This window comes from Bubalus bubalis, chromosome X (assembly GCF_019923935.1).
Source record: "Bubalus bubalis isolate 160015118507 breed Murrah chromosome X, NDDB_SH_1, whole genome shotgun sequence".
In the NCBI taxonomy this organism is placed as follows: domain Eukaryota; kingdom Metazoa; phylum Chordata; class Mammalia; order Artiodactyla; family Bovidae; genus Bubalus; species Bubalus bubalis.
Genome location: NC_059181.1, coordinates 25618727 through 25635159, shown reverse-complemented (window position 1 = coordinate 25635159; position 16433 = coordinate 25618727). Strand labels below are relative to the sequence as shown.

Here is a 16433-nt window from a genome sequence, read left to right as displayed (position 1 = left end):
CTCTATTTCTGCTTTGCAAACAGGTTCATCTGCACCACTTTTCTAGATTTCATATATATGCATTGATATACAGTATTTGTTTTTCTTATTTCTACCTTACTTCACTCTGTAAGCTTCTTTGCTTATATGAGTATTAGAGGATAACAAGTCTTCTAATTTCTCATTTGGCATGTAAGAAGCTTAGAAGTCACCACTACACTACAAGAAATTTTGTGTTTTCTTACAAAACTACCCTAACTCTTATCAAATGATCCACTTTTCTTGATGTTTACCCCAAGGGTCTGAAAACTATGTCCACAAAAAAACCTACACATGGACATTTATAGCAGGTTTATTGATAACTGCCAGAACTTGGAAATAAAAAAAATATGTCCTTATATTTCAGTATCTTTAATTTGTGGAAGTTCATTCTTTTATCCATACTCATACAAGCAAACACACATACACACATGTAGATACACGACTTTATCTTAAGTGGGATCTTACTTCTCTGCAGCCTTCTTTTTTGTCACCCCCACTTTAATACAGTAAGTAATCATTTTACAATCTCATTTAGCATCCTTTTCTACATTTTAGTTTTAATGATCAGACATTATTGCATCAGTTTGCCAGTTAACCTTTTGATTACTGTTGTTTAGTTGCTCAGTCATGTCCAACTCTTTGTCCGACTCTTTGTGATCACATGGACTGCAGACCACCAGGCTCCTCTGTCCATGGGGTTCTCCAGGCAAGAATACTAGAATGGGTTCCCATTTCCTTCTCCAGGTTTTTGATTACTAGTATTATTCTAATATTTACCATCTTTAATACCATAGCCATGAGCTTCCTTCGCTATAAATCTTTGCATGCACGTATAAGTTTCTATGAGTAAATTGGGCTTCCCTGATAGCTCAGTTGGTAAAGAATCTTCCTGCAACACAGGAGACCCCAGTTCGATTCCTGGGTCGGGAAGATCCACTGGAGAAGGGATAGGCTACCCACTCCAGTATTCTTGGGTTTCCTTTGTGGCTCAGCTGGTAAAGAATCCGCCTGCAATGTGGGAGACCTGGGTTTGATTCCTGGGTTGGAAAGATCCCCTGGAGAAAGGAAAGGTTACTACTCCAGTATTCTGGCCTGGAGAATTCCATGGACTGGGTAGTCAATGAGGTCGCAAAGAGTTGGACATGACTGAGTGACTTTCACTTTCCTACTGATGAGTAAATTATTAATAGTCAGGGGGTCTATACACTTTAAAATTTTTGAATGTTTATCTCAAACAATATTGTATCATTGTGATCTCTCCTCAGCTGTATACAAAAAGGCCCCTTTGCCAAAAACCTGGACTCACTGGGGATAACAGTATTGGTTTTCATGGCTAGTTTCATACTTGACAAGTTTCATTCTTAATTCAATATGCATTCATTGGATTACTAGTATTTTCTCACAGTTTACACATGATTATGAATCGTTTAGTAATTTTGAATAGTCTATGAAGTGTGTTTGCTTTTCATGTTTGGTTAATTGGGCTATAATGTCAATTGTATTGATACTATATAAGGAAACATTAGGTATGTTGGAGAAAGAGTCTGGGCTGTACCACGGTTAAGGTATTTTTCTTTGGACAGAAAGTTCTTGACTTTGTATCACTGTAGACAGCTATACTTACAAGCTACTTTCTTCTGATCTAAACATGTATAAATTATTGAGAAAATATACACATTGTATGAGGTGTGTGGGGGGGACATCCATATTAGCAGTGAAAATGGGTATGTAACTACTATCAGTGGTTAAAGATCCAAAGGACTGAACAGTGGCATGGAATGAAGCCAGTCCCCCTGACTAAATCCAGGGCCAATGCTGTGAACCCCCAAACTAGCAGCTTGCTTGTGGCAAGAGGTAAACAACTATACTAGGAAGACTGACAAATGTTCTATTAAAAAAAAAAATCAGTGTCCAGGCAGAGTGGAGCACACCCACCCACCCACACACACACACACACAAAAGCACAAAAAGTTAAAAGATAAAGATGGCAGGGGAGAAGTTATTTGAATATATACCAAACACAGTATCAGAATTCAGTGAAAGTGTTAGTCGCTCAGTCCTGTCCAACTCTTTGTGACCCCATGGACTGTAGCCCACCAGGCTCCTCTGTCCAGGAGATTTCCCAGGCAAGAATACTAGAGTGAGTTGTCATTCCCTTCTCCAGGGGATCTTCCTGACCCAGGGATTGTACCTGGCCAGGTCTCCTGAATTGCAGGCAGTTTCTTTACTGTCTGAACTACCAGGGAAGCCTTCAGAACTCAAAGTATATAAAAAACTGTTACAAATAAATAAGGCTCAGGTAAACTGTTCAATAGAAATTTGGATACAGAGTTGAAACAGTAGTTTTACAGAGGTAAAACCTCAATGGCCTGAAAATACATGGAAACAGTTTCAACCATACAAATAATGACAGACTGGAGAAGGCAATGGCACCCCACTCCAGTACTCTTGCCTGGAAGACCCCATGGATGGAGGAGCCTGGTAGGCTGCAGTCCATGGGGTCGCTAAGTCAGACACGACTGAGCAACTTCACTTTCACTTTTCACTTTCATGCATTGGAGAAGGAAATGGCAACCTGCTCCAGTGTTCTTGCCTGGAGAATCCCAGGGATGGGGGAGCCTGGTGGGCTGCAGTCCATGGGGTCGCACAGAGTCGGACATGACTGAAGCGACTTAGCAGCAGCAGCAGCAGCAGAGAAGGGAAAGGCTACCCACTCCAGTATTCTGGCCTGGAGAGCACCATGGACTAGTCCATGGGGTCGCAAAGAGTCGGACCCAACTGAGCGACTTTCACTTTTTCATATGTGATATACATAATGTTCTATAACTCCTATAGGAAAATTTGAGTGTCTTTTTTGCTCTCACTGCTGCTTTCAAACTGTGTATCTTCCTCCTCCTTCAAAACTCCAGATCTTCTGAATTTCATGCCATGAATCTACAGTAACTGATACTTCTCTTCATATTTCTATCTACCAGCCAGTGAAGTCACTTCTTGTTTACCTTGTATTCAGCAGCTGGCTTACTCTAGTCCTTTCTCCCCCTTCCCGTGTCATCACAGACTTAGATAATGCAGTACGCATAAGGATGACCTCTCCCAGATTTTGTGCTCATGGTTCCTAAACACCTTGCTGCAACTTTCATTTTCTCCATCAGCCACAGTCTCTGACTCTTATGCCCTTATTGTTACTAGTAATTGCATGACTCCAAAATCTCTGCTACTGCCCCATACTCTAGCCAAGATTTCCCATCTTTACAGTTTATCCAGTCTAGAATTTTATTTTCTGTAATTTTTCAACCTAAGACCTCCAGTGATTTGGTTTACCATTTGTTTTTATTAGATATTAACCACACAGCTTCACACATACTTCTTTCATTATCTAACTTGGGCTTTGTGTTCCATAATTGTAGTGGCTCATTTCAGTTTTATTGCCTTTCTCTCCATCCATAGTACACCACCGGCCAAGGTCCAATCTTGGCTAGCACTGGCTGAGTTTCTACTAAATTGTTTTTCCTTAAGCGGATAAATGCTGATTGGAGAATAGAGCACATTGTTGTCAGTATCTTTCCCATTAATGACTATTAATAATAAAAAGGCACTCTCTGCTGGTCAGAATTTTCACAAAACTTCTCTAGTATATTTACATTTCTATTCTTCCAGAAGATTATTTCACATAGTATAATTGTCTTCCAATCCCCATATGTGTCTTCCTGTACACACTGTAGTGAAAGAAAAAATTTAAGGAAAACAGTAATTTCCTCATGTCTCACCAATAATTTACCAAAGTATCTGCATCAGTATGCTCATTCACTGCCTTGTTTCGTGTTGTAAATGAAATAATTTGCCTGCATCAAAGCCAGTTCCTCTGGATCCTGCCATCTCTCAACATCTCAAAGGCTTAATTTCTATAGTTATCACATTCTCTCTGTCTCTTTCTCTTGTCTCCTCTATTAATCTCACTGTACTGGATCATTCCCATCAACATTCAGATGTATTCTTCTCAAAGAAAAATTTAATTAGTCAAAATTTTAGAGCAATTTCAGTTTTTAAAATGAAAAAGAAATTCATATATAAGATACTTGTAAGTTACTAAAAAGGATGAAATAATTTTATTAGCACTAATATGGAATGTCTCTAAGAAAAAGGAATCTATACATTATATAGATACATACATGTGTGCTTATGTTTGTATACACATTTAAAGTTTATGCATGAAATATGTGGGAGTTACATACCATATTTTTTTATAATAGTTATTCCTAAGAGGATGGGGGGAGTGAAAATGGAATGAAGTCAAAAGGTACAAAATTCTAGTTATTAGACAAATAATACTAGGGATGTAATGTACAACATGATAAATACAATCAACACTGCTGGATGTGAGAGTTGAACCACAAAGAAGACTGAGCACCAAAGAACTGATGCTTTTGAACTGTGGTGATCGAGAAGACTCTAGAAAGTCCCTTGGACTGCAAGGACATCAAGCCAGTCAATCCTAAAGGAAATCAACCCTGAATACTCATTGAAAGGACTGATGCTGAAGTTTAAGCTCCAATACTTTGGCCACCTGGTGCAAAGAGCTGACCCCCTGGAAAAGACCCTGATCCTGGGAAAGATTGAAGACAGGAGAAGGGGACGACAGAGGATGAGATGGTTGGATAGCATCACCGACTCAATGGACATGAATTTGAGCAAACTCCAGGAGCTAGTAAAGGACAGGAAAGCTTGGCGTGCTGCAGTTCATGGGGTCACCGAGAGTTGGAGATGACTTAGCTACTGAACAACAATGTTATTTGAGAAAGCTGTTAAGAGAGTAAACCCTCAGAGTTCTCATCATAAGGAAAATTTTTTTTTATATTTTTTAAATTTTTGTATCTATACGAGATGATGGATGCTCACTAAACTTATCATTGGAATCATTTCATGATGTATGAAAGTCAAGTTATTATGTTGTACACCTTAGAATTATACAGTGCTGTGTCAAATACATCTCAATAAAGCTATAGGGGGAAATAAGAACATATAAAGAGTATTAGGAAAAAACATGTGCCCAAACTTGAGAAAGCATAGTGTTTAAGCACATCTTCAGCTTCTGACTACCCCTTACAAGACCTTAGATCATCTCACCTATAAAATGGGGATAATAAAGTGTTACATAAAATCACAAAAGCCACATGTAAAAAACTAATAAAAATACTCTTATAGTGGGGAAAAGTAATAGTTAACCCTAGAAAGGAAAGATTTTGTTGTCAAAGTGAGATTTATAACATTTTAATTTATATGTCTGTAATGCTTGCAGAAGTGTAATTTTGTAAACTTAATCTGACAGTAGTGGAGTAACAGTGGAAAGGCTAGTTTATTTACACACTCAAATAGTTATTATTGTAATAATAATCCAAGCTTCAGAAGAAACCAACAAATAAATATTTCTTTTTTTATTGATGTGTAGTTGATTTGCAGTGTTTAAAGTGTACAGCATATTGATTAACTATACATACATATATGTAGGTTTTCTTTTTAAAATTATTTTCCCTTATAGGTTATTACAAGACATTGAATATAGTTCCCTATGCTATATAATAGGTCCTTGATGTTTTCTATTTTATATGTAGTAGTTTGTATCTGCTGATCCCAAACTCCTAATTTATCCTTCTCTACCTCTTTCCTCTTCGGTAACAATAAATTTGTTTTCTATGTCTGTGAGTCTATTTCTGTTTTGTAAAAAGGTTCATTTGTATCATTTTTTTAGACTCTGCATACAAGTGATATCATATGATACTTGTCTTTCTCTTTCAGACTTACTTTACATAATGTGAAAATCTCTAGGTCCTCCCATGTGGCTGTAAACAGCATTATTTCATTCTTTTTTTGTGTGGCTGTGTGATATTCCATTGTATATATAGACCACATCTTCTTTATCCATTTCTCTATCGATGGGCATTTCGGTTGCTTCCATGTCTTGGCTATTGTAAATAGTGCTGCTATGAAAACTCTGGTTCATGTATCTTTTCAAATTAGTTTTCATATTTTCCAGAAATATGCCCAGAAGTGAGATTGCTGGATTATGTGGTAGTTGTGTTTTTAGATTTTTAAGGAACCTCCATACTATTCTCCATAGTAGCTGCACCAATTTATATTCCCACAGACAGTGTAGGAAGATTCCTGGGAAATGAATATTTCTTGAGTGCCCACTACCTCCTATGTTTGACTTTCACATATTTAGCATCTTATTTGTTCACCTAATGTTTATATGTAGCTAGTAATGTAATGCCTTTGACATAAAGGATAATTCAGTGCTCCTATCTGGTTTAGGGAAAGTAATCATGAGCTGTAGGTTTAAGTGTTTTCTTGGAAGACTTTTCCCCCTCTCCTTGATTTAGGGATAATCCATGTTAGAAAGAAGCAATGAAGTCCCACCTAATGATTAAATAGGAGGAGACAACAAATTAGAGTGAATTCTAAGAACTCAATTCTTAGTGTATTCTCAGTTCTTAGAATTCTTAGTGTATTCTAAGAACTCAATATTTATTTGTTTAATTAATGGATAGATGAATCTTGATCAGTTCACTTTATGCTTATATAAGAAAATACAAAATTATTAGTGAGGCACCTGATTATAATTTGCCAAAATAGATATCGAATCTTCTGTGAAATAAAGGCTGTGTAGAATTACACAAACCTCAAATTAATCATTTTTCAATCATTCAGAAATATCTTTTCCACAGAAATAATAGCTTTCCAATTATAACCATGATTTTATCCGTGTGGTCTTCTCTGTGATTAGGCAATTCATTATTATTCTATTAATTAGTGCAGTGATTTTCAACCTCAGCTGCACATTAGAATCACTTGGGGAGCTTTTAAAAATCCCATGCCCAGGGAAGCTGAACTCCACACCAATTACCTCAGAATCTCTAGAGGGGGTGACCCAGGCATCATTCCTTGTAAAAGCTCCCCCGGTGGTTTCACTGTGCAGCAATTTTGAGAATCACAAGTTTAATGGAAGTTGCATGATTTGCCCTCATAACAAAAGATGTGCATTCTTTCTGAAAGCTGCAGCATGCCAAGTAAGCAGCAACATCAGGTGTTCTTTTTTTTTTTTTTTAAGAAAGTTATCATTTAAAATGTAGAACAGAAATGAAACAGAAGGCTCACCTGTTAAAATGTAATCTTGGATCTTCATTTAGGCACAGAGCCTGAGAATGTGGTAGTAAAATTTATTTATTCAGGAAAGGTTGGCATCTGATGAGTAGCTTCAGCTAAAGTTGGGATTTGCCTAGGGCAAGAGTACAGTTAATGAAGACAGAGCAGTGTTAAATCACAAGGCCAGTGATTGGTGTTTTGATTGACTTCACAGAATTGTGAGAGCTACATTTTCAGTCTGATCCTCACCGGCTTTCTGTAATCAATTACAGCCTAAAATAATCATTTCTGCTTATTAAATCTGAACTTGGGAATGCAAATACATGTATGTGAATACAGATTTGAATTTGAAAATAAATGGAAACTAATGCTTCCTGTATATTTGATTTCTCCTTCCAGCAGAAAGAGTAACTCAATTGCATGTTTAATTTTCCTTCATTAATTGTACATTATACTTTTAGATGTTCCTTTAATATATACGACTCAGGATGTTATACATTATTATTCTACATAAGCATAATCTTCAGAGATTTTTCATGATTTCCTGGGGCATAAGAATAAATTTTTCAGTGATATTTTTTCATGTAGTTTCCAATTCATAATGTTTCAGAATTTATAAAATTATATTTATTACTTAAATTGTTCCTTAATTTGTTAATTGTTTCTATTCTCTTCAACAAGCATATTTTATAATAAACCATATCTCAATATTATGGTCATGCTATAGAGTATTTAACAAAAATATACCATTGGTATTGCTCTAAAGGATGTTAAAATAGTGTGAGTCAGAATATGATATATATGAGGGCACAGAAATATATAAAAATAAAATCAAATTTAGTCATCCTTCAGGCTAGGAATTGTGTTTGCCTTTGCGGTGACTTATATCAGCAAGATATAATGACCAATGTCTTCATAGGCTTTACTGGCGCACATGCATGTGTGTGTGTGTGTGTGTGTGTCCGTGTGTGTGTGTGTGTGTATGTATGTGGGAACAAAAATATTATATATGTACATTCACTGAAAATTAATCTTAATGGAAGTAAATGCACACACTATAAGAATATTTTGCAGGAGGAACTAACCCTGACCTGTTCTAGGGCTTGGGAAAATTAAGTCCAAATAAAACTACCGTACAGTATTTGTGATAGAGATCCAGGTGAGAATGGGCTGGGTATAGCCTGATTAAGTGTACATTTCTCCCCAAAGGTAGTAGGTATATTGCCTTTAGTATGATAAAAGATATTCAAATAAATATTAGGAATCTGGAGGCAAGGTAACCAAGGTGAGGCTGAAGAAGGAAACAGGAGAATAGTAAAGCTGAGCCAAAATGAACCAAGTATTGGGTTGGCCAAAAAGTTCATTTAGGTTTTTCTATAAGAGCCTCTGGAAAAACCTGAACAGACTTTTTGGCCAACCCAATATTACATTTGGGCTGTGAGTGCCCCACGCCTTTATTATCTCAGAGGCAGAACCCTGGCACCTGAGTTGGGCTGTTGGAAGGAAGGAGCTCCAAATACCTTCAGGTCCCACCACGCTCCCTCTTTATATGAAAGCACGCTTCATTCCCTAGGAATACACTCTCCCCTCCTGCTCATCACAGGTCAGCAGGTGTGTGTGGAGAGGGGTCAAGCAGCATCAAGTGACCAAGGCATGTCTGCTCTGGTATCCAGGGGCTGGTCATTGTTGTTGTTGTTCACTTGCTCAGTCATGTCCAACTCTTTGTGACCCCATGGACTGCAACATGCCAGGGTTCCCTGTCCGTCACCATCTCCCAGAGTTTGCTCAAACTCATGTCCATTGAGTTGGTGATACTATCCAACTGTCTCATCCTCTGTCGTCCCCTTCTCCTCCTGCCTTCAATCTTTTCCAGCATCAGGATCTTTTCCAATGAAAAGACTGGGGCTAGAAGAAGAGGTCAAGTCCTTCCTATACCAAAAAGGGATGGATATAGGCTTCACTCCCTGGAAGACCATTCCACTGCTCTGAGTTTGAACCCCATGAACGTTTCCCATTCCAAAACACATGGGTTTTCTCCCACCTCCGAGTTTACAACTACTCCAAAATTACCATCACTGCTTAGCTGACTGCCTTTCAGTGCTCAAGGGGGAAAGTTATGGCAAAGAGAGGCCCTGGGTCATCATTGTTTGTGTGTGCTCAGTCGATCAGTTGTGTCTGGCTCTTTTGGATCATCATTACGTTGACAGTTTTAACTAGTGATCCCTCTGTCCATGTGCAAAATTTGGAAAGGGCTTGTATGTACATTGAAGACTTTGGATCATATTCTACAACTCCAGTAAGCAGCCTTTGAAGAATTTTAAACACAGGCATCATATGATTGATTTTGTATTACAATAAAATATAAATCTGGCTACAATGTAGAGTACTAATTAGAGGTTCAAACTGAAGATGTCATGTAGGAATATACTGCTCTCTTCTACTTCAGATGTCTAGAAATAACCGAAAAGCGATGTGTCTTATAATCCATAACCATGGACAGGATGTGAAAAAAAGAAATAATGAGGAAAATCTAAAAACTGAAAAGCAGAGTGGAATGTTTCACACCCTATGAAGGACTAGATTAACCTGAAGGAACTTCTGCTGTGAAACAGCTAGAAATTTTGGAATAAATACTCAACAAAGTCTTAAATGAGGAACAGATTTTGAAATAAATGAAAATAAATCTCCAAAGAATCTTTTCTTAAAAAATGCATAGGAAAGGACAGCCACAGTGATGTTAAAAGGTAAAATGAGGCACATTATAATTTTCTAGAGTTTATTTGAGTATGCAATGATTCAGATTGGGCAACACCAAATCAAAAGTTGTGAGCAGCACCCCACCAAGGGGAGCTAGGAGAGAGATTTTTATAGAGAAGACTCAGAAACAGAACAAGGAAATGATTTGATGGGCTACAGTTAAGTGGTTACCTTATTTGAGGAAGCCTAGTGGGCATCCCCTTGGCTCAACGGTAAAAAATCTACCTGCAGTGCAGGAGCACCAGGAGACACATGTTTGATCCCTGGGTTGGGAAGATCCCCTGGAGGAAAAAATGGCAATCCACTCCAGTATTCTTGCCTGGAAAATCCAGTGAAAAGAGGAGCTTGGTGGGCTACAGTCCATAGGGTTGCAAAGAGTTGGACACAACTGAAGTGACTTAGCACAGCACAGTGGGCTATTTGTTATTGGTTGTTCAGAAGTTCCATTTTCTAGGATTCCAGCGCACCACTCCAGCTTAGATTTTGGTTTGCTTATGTAGGCCACCAAGGCATTAGGGCTGCCTCAATCTGATGACAACCTTTTTAAATTACTTTGAAAGTGAAAGTGAAGTAGATCAGTTGTGTCCGACTCTTTGTGACCCCATGGACTGTAGCCTACCAGGCTCCTCCATCCATGGGATTTTCCAGGCAAGAATACTGGAGTGGGTTGCCATTAAGCAGTGGTAAATGGGTATAGAATCTTTTATTTCCCTAAAAGAATTTGCTGGCTTCATTAACCAAATATTTGAGTTGTAATGGCTATGAAAAGTGAAAGCATTAGTCATTCAGTTATGTCCAACTCTTTGGGATCCCACAGACTGTAGCCCCCTTCATGCTCCTCTGTTCATGGAATTCTCTTCTCCAGGGGATAGCCATTCCTTTCATCAGGGGATCTTCCTGACCCAGGGATTGAACCCAGGTCTCCTGCATTGCAGGCAGCCACCTGCCTGACCTGCACTGTTTGAGCCACCAGCTATACAGGGATAGAATTTCAAAGTAAATGCACACATGAAACCCCTGAAAATGGGAGAGGGGAGGAGAGGGTGAGATGTATGGAAATAGTAACATGGAAACTTACATTACCATATGTAAAGTAGATAGCCAATGGGAATTTGCTGTATGGATCAGGAAACTCAGACAGGGGCTTTGTATCAACCTAGAGGGGTGGGATGGGGAGGGAGATAGGAGGGAGGTTCAAAAGGGAGGGGTTATCTGTATACCTATGGCTGATTCATGAGGTTTGACAGAAAACAGCAAAATTCTGTAAGGCAATTATCTTGCAATTAAAAAAAAATTTTTTTTAAGCTGCAGTGTCCCAGAAAAAAAAACAAAACAAAACACCATTTCAAATCTGCTTAAAATGTATCATTTGAGATTTACAAACTTATTTGACCTTGGAACCTAAAACAAACAAACAAACAAACAAAATGGTTGTTCAAGAAAGACTACACCGTCCATGGAATACAAAATAACATTAAGCTATTGGCAAGCAAAGGGAGATGAAACCAAAGTTTGTATTTACCAACCTGGACTTTGGGTAAAAAAGCAGTGACCTAGGACCAGTTCTGTTATTCCAGTTCCAGTGCTCTAGTTTGATATTTAATTGGTTCATAATATGAAGAACTGATTTGTTCTTTCTCTCTCTCTCTCTTTTTTTTTTTTTTTTTTTTTTGCAGAGGAGATTCATAATATACTTTAAATTTATTAGTAGAGACTGAGAATGCCCTCTGTCCTTGCCAACACTGTTTGCATCAGCACTCGCTTTGGACACTATATATGTGGAAATACTCTGAGCTCCCTGTGGGAGATTCATTGGATTTAATACCAGTGAAAATACCTCACTGTTATAAACCTGGCTCCATGACAAAGTCTACAGGAAAAAGCTCCAGGGATCTATCTCACCATCCATGTAAAATCATAACATTTTAGAACAGGAAGAGTCTTTAGTGATGATGCGATTCAATGATCTGATTCAAATGATTAAATTACAGCCTACCAAAACTAACTAGAGCCCGATGCCTTCTTTAGGGAATAATTTAGCATTGTGGACAGGAAAAAAGGACCTTTCTCAATCACCTATTAAAGAATTTAACATGGATCCAATTACTTGCAGGTGTGTTTTAGATTAATTCAGACAACTGGTACTCTTTCCTATAATTCCCATCTCACTAGCCCTTGAAATATGATGTCTTCACTCCTATCAGGAAAAAGGTAAAGGACAATCAGTATTAATTGATACAAGTCGCTGAAGGAAAACCAAGCAATGATGACCTATATCTATTGCCAGATACAGCTTACTTGCTTAGTTGTCTCATCCAATATTCTTTAGGAAGAATGTTGAGCTTTACTATTCACTCTATATGTGAAAAAAATCTTCTGGCAGTGTATGAGTTTTGTGGGTTACCTTGGGTGACCAAAATATTCATTTCCAACAGTCACAAATTACCTATATGTAGAATCCTCAAACTTTGCAGTGTATTATCACCATTCCAGAGTCACTCAAGGAAAAATAAAGGGAGATAAATGCTGAAGCATAATATAACTTCTCTCCTCCACCTATGCTACCACTATATTATGATCATTATATATTTTAATACCATATCAGAACAGCATACTTTTTTATGGGAAAATTCAATTTGCATTTTTGAGGATCATGACTCTCCATATGTATGAATCTAAACATAAATGTTTATATTAAAGAACATAAATGTATACATGTGGCCTCTAACCTATTTCCCTTCAGTTTTTATCTGTAAACCAATACAGTTTTAGCTAATACTCGAACAAACATGACATATTTAGTAGTGCCAAGTCATGTGTTCCAAAGGATAGAGAATTTGTGTGGTGAATTGATAAATAATGATTAATGGTGATTATGATGATTAAGAATAAACGATAGGTCCCAGATATTTTGGGGTTCTCACCCCTCCCATTTGTATAACAGATGACAAATACAACATACAGCTGCATTGCAATTAAATGGGTTTTTTTCCTTTGTAGAATTAGAACCTTTTTGATACTATGTAATATGCTGGGTCTACAAAACAAATATACACACAAGTCATCCAATCTGTAAGATTAATGATTTAACCAAAATGATGGAAAATGATACTGGTCTAAATAATTCACAGAATCACAGAAAAAAAATTCGCAAAACATGGGTAAGTGCTTAAAAGTAACAAAAATATGATCCAAATTTATTTAAGCCATTAAATTTTACAAAAGAGAAAAATATTTCTTGTGAATTGGACAGATAGATTATTCCCTTTTCATGTAAGGCAATTATAAAAAGCAGAAATGCCAATTTTTGGCATGGATGCTCTCTTGGAATTAGTTCTGTCAACACCCCTACAGGTGACACAAGAGAAACAGATTGAGAAGTTTGTTGATAATACAGGGTCATTCCAAAATCGCATTTTGGCTGTCCTCTTCAGTATCATTTAAAGTCCATGGATCTGACCCATAACATCTTTTTGATTTGGAAAATAATTTTTCTGTATCCTGCCATAAAAATAAAGCTGCTATTTTGTAACAAAAGTATCTGTTAAATGTCAAAAATTTGCCATGTGTTTAGCAGAGCTGAAATACTCCCATTGCTTCAATCAAGAAGAAGGTGCCAGCTGTAGCTTAGATGACTCACAAGACAGGTAATGATCATGGTATATGTATTGTTTTTGTTTCCACTCTCAGACTGAGTACTGGGATGTGGACCAGAAAATAGTCCTAATACAAATTCAGCTCACTTCCTGAAGGTTTTTGAAATAACTTATTTTTTTAATCAAATTCAGTTTTTCACATTTATTGTTTTGCTAACATAATTGTCTCTTAAATTTGTCATGGATTGAGACCATGAATTAATGAATTTCATCTTGCTTGTTTTTAAATCCTCAGTACTTATCACATGGCAAATAGTATGCACTAATATGCTTACTGACTGATAAGAGAGTAAATTATTCTATTAACGCTGCTAACTCATTTATTGCATGATGAATAATAATAATAGCACTTTTAATACATTTTCCATGTTGTTATTAGTAGTTAATAAAAGCTCCATAATTATTAGTATCTGCCCAATTGGGATATTGGAATACAAATAGCACAGTAAAAGCTACTAAGTTGAAAATCTCAGCCATCTACCTAATTTAATTTCTCTCTGACTCTATATTGGTTGTAAAGCAAAATCTACATAAACCATGATAGACAATTCAGGCATCATAATTAAAACTGACCTTCTCTATCCTTTGTCTGTCATGTGATTCTTTTTTGCAAAAGAAAAAAATTAGCAAAGCTTTTGTTTATCACATTGACTGAAATGTCAAGGTCTCTGATGATTATGACTCTCAGAGAAAAGCTTTATCAGAAGTATGTAGCACTTTGAAATACTGTAAAATAAAACAATAATATTATATAAAAGTTTTTATTTTGAGCTCTGCAGTATTCTAACATTACAACAATTTCTTTTTTCCCCTCTACAATGCAGAAATTAAATAGACACAGGTATAATAGTAACTCAGGTTTCTCAATGGGAAACAAAGAAACAAAAAAAAAAGCAAAACAGTTGTAATAGGATAAATGAAAACAGCATCTAGGATTAAAGTATCAGCCTTCACCAATGTGAATCCAATGATCAGCCAGTTGTTTGTGAGACAGTCTGGTGTGGGTGAGGAAGGATGGGAGGAGGATAATTAATCCTATAAAATATAAGGCGAAAGAGCAGAGGAGATCAGAAAGAGTACAAAAGGATCAGACCTCTGGGAGACCCTAAAAGATGAATTTCAAGGTCTAGCCAGATTGAAACTTGTGTAAAATTTCCTAAATAACTATGCAAACAAAACTAGTGAGCAATAAGTGAAAACTGTCATATATTATTAGTATAGTTAGGTCTATGCAAACACGAGGACAAAGAACTTTCAGTGTAGTATATTACACTCTACATGACTTGATCCCTGTCCATATTTCCAATTTAATCTCTCAGCAGCCACCTCACTGTATATGTTCCTATCATAAGGAACTCTTTTCAGTTTGACCGAACACTCTTGTTGTTTCTCAGTTTTGGATTATTTTTTCAGATTGTGCTTTTTCTGTCTAGAATACTTTGCTCTGCCCCCCACTCCCAGTTCTTACTTTCTTGAGTGACTCCTGTTAACAGTCTGTAACTCTACTAAGAAATCACTTTGAAAAGACTTGACTGACTCCACTAAACTGTGTTGTGTATCCCTTCCATGATCCCATAGATCAATCCAGAGTTTATCATCAGTTCAGTTCAGTTCAGTCACTCAGTCGTGTCCGACTCTTTGTGACCCCATGAACCGCAGCACACCAGGCCTCCCTGTCTATCACCAACTCCCAGAGTTCACCCAAACTCATGTCCATCAAGTCAGTGATGCCATCCAACCATCTCATTCTCTGTTGTCCCCTTCTCCTCCTGCCTTCAATCTTTCCCAGTATCAGGGTCTTTTCACATGAGTCAGCTCTTCTCATCAGGTGGCCAAAGGACTGGAGTTTCAGCTTCAGCATCAGTCCTTCCAATGACCACCCAGGACTGATCTCCTTTAGGATGGACTGGTTGGATCTCCTTGCAGTCCAAGGGACTCTCAAGAGTCTTCTCCAACACCACAGTTCAAAAACATCAAATCTTCGGCACTCAGCTTTCTTCACAGTCCAACTCTCACATCCATACATGACCACTGGAAAAACCATAGCCTTGACTGGGTGGACCTTTGTTGACAAAGTAATGTGTCTGCTTTTTAATATGCTGTCTAGGTTGGTCATAACTTTCCTTCCAAGGAGTAAGCATCTTTTAATTTCATGGCTATAATCACCATCTACAATGATTCTGGAGCCCAAAAGAATAAAGTCAGCCACTGTTTCCACTGTTTCCCCATCTATTTGCCATGAAGTGATGGGACTGGATGCCACGATCTTAGTTTTCTGAGCCAACATTTTCACTCTCCTCTTTCACTTTCTTCAAGAGGCTCTTTAGTTCTTCTTCACTTTCTGCCATAAGGGTGGTGTCATCTGCATATCTGAGGTTATTGATATTTCTCCCGGCAAACTTGATTCCAGCTTGTGCTTCTTCCAGCCCAGCGTTTCTCATGATGTCCTCTGCATATGCATATAAGCAGGGTGACAATATATAGCCTTGACGTACTCCTTTTCCTATTTGGAACCAGTCTGTTTTTCCATGTCCAGTTCTAACTGTTGCTTCCTGACCTGCATATAGGTTTCTCAAGAGGCAGGTCAAGTGGTCTGGTATTCCCATCTCTTACTAGATTGTAATCTAAGATACACTCTCAACTATAATAATAATGCCTCTTAAAGTTCTGTGAAGGCAGGAGATACATCCAGTAACAATATCTCCTTTGTTGATCATTATATGCCTAATTCCTTGCACACTGTCTGTTTCATAGGAAATGCATCTGTTGGTTTAAATCATAATTGGATGGTGAAGAGAGATGGCTATTCATTAAGCATTCAATCATTACTTACTGTAGAGCCCAAGTAATTCAGAAGAA

General features: G+C 37.4%; 1 long non-coding RNA gene across 2 annotated transcripts in view; it reads left to right on the top strand.

The window, feature by feature from the left end:
• LOC123331776 overlaps positions 1 to 16433 on the top strand; it is a 496106-nt gene that overhangs the window by 300288 nt on the left and 179385 nt on the right. The window lies entirely within an intron of this gene.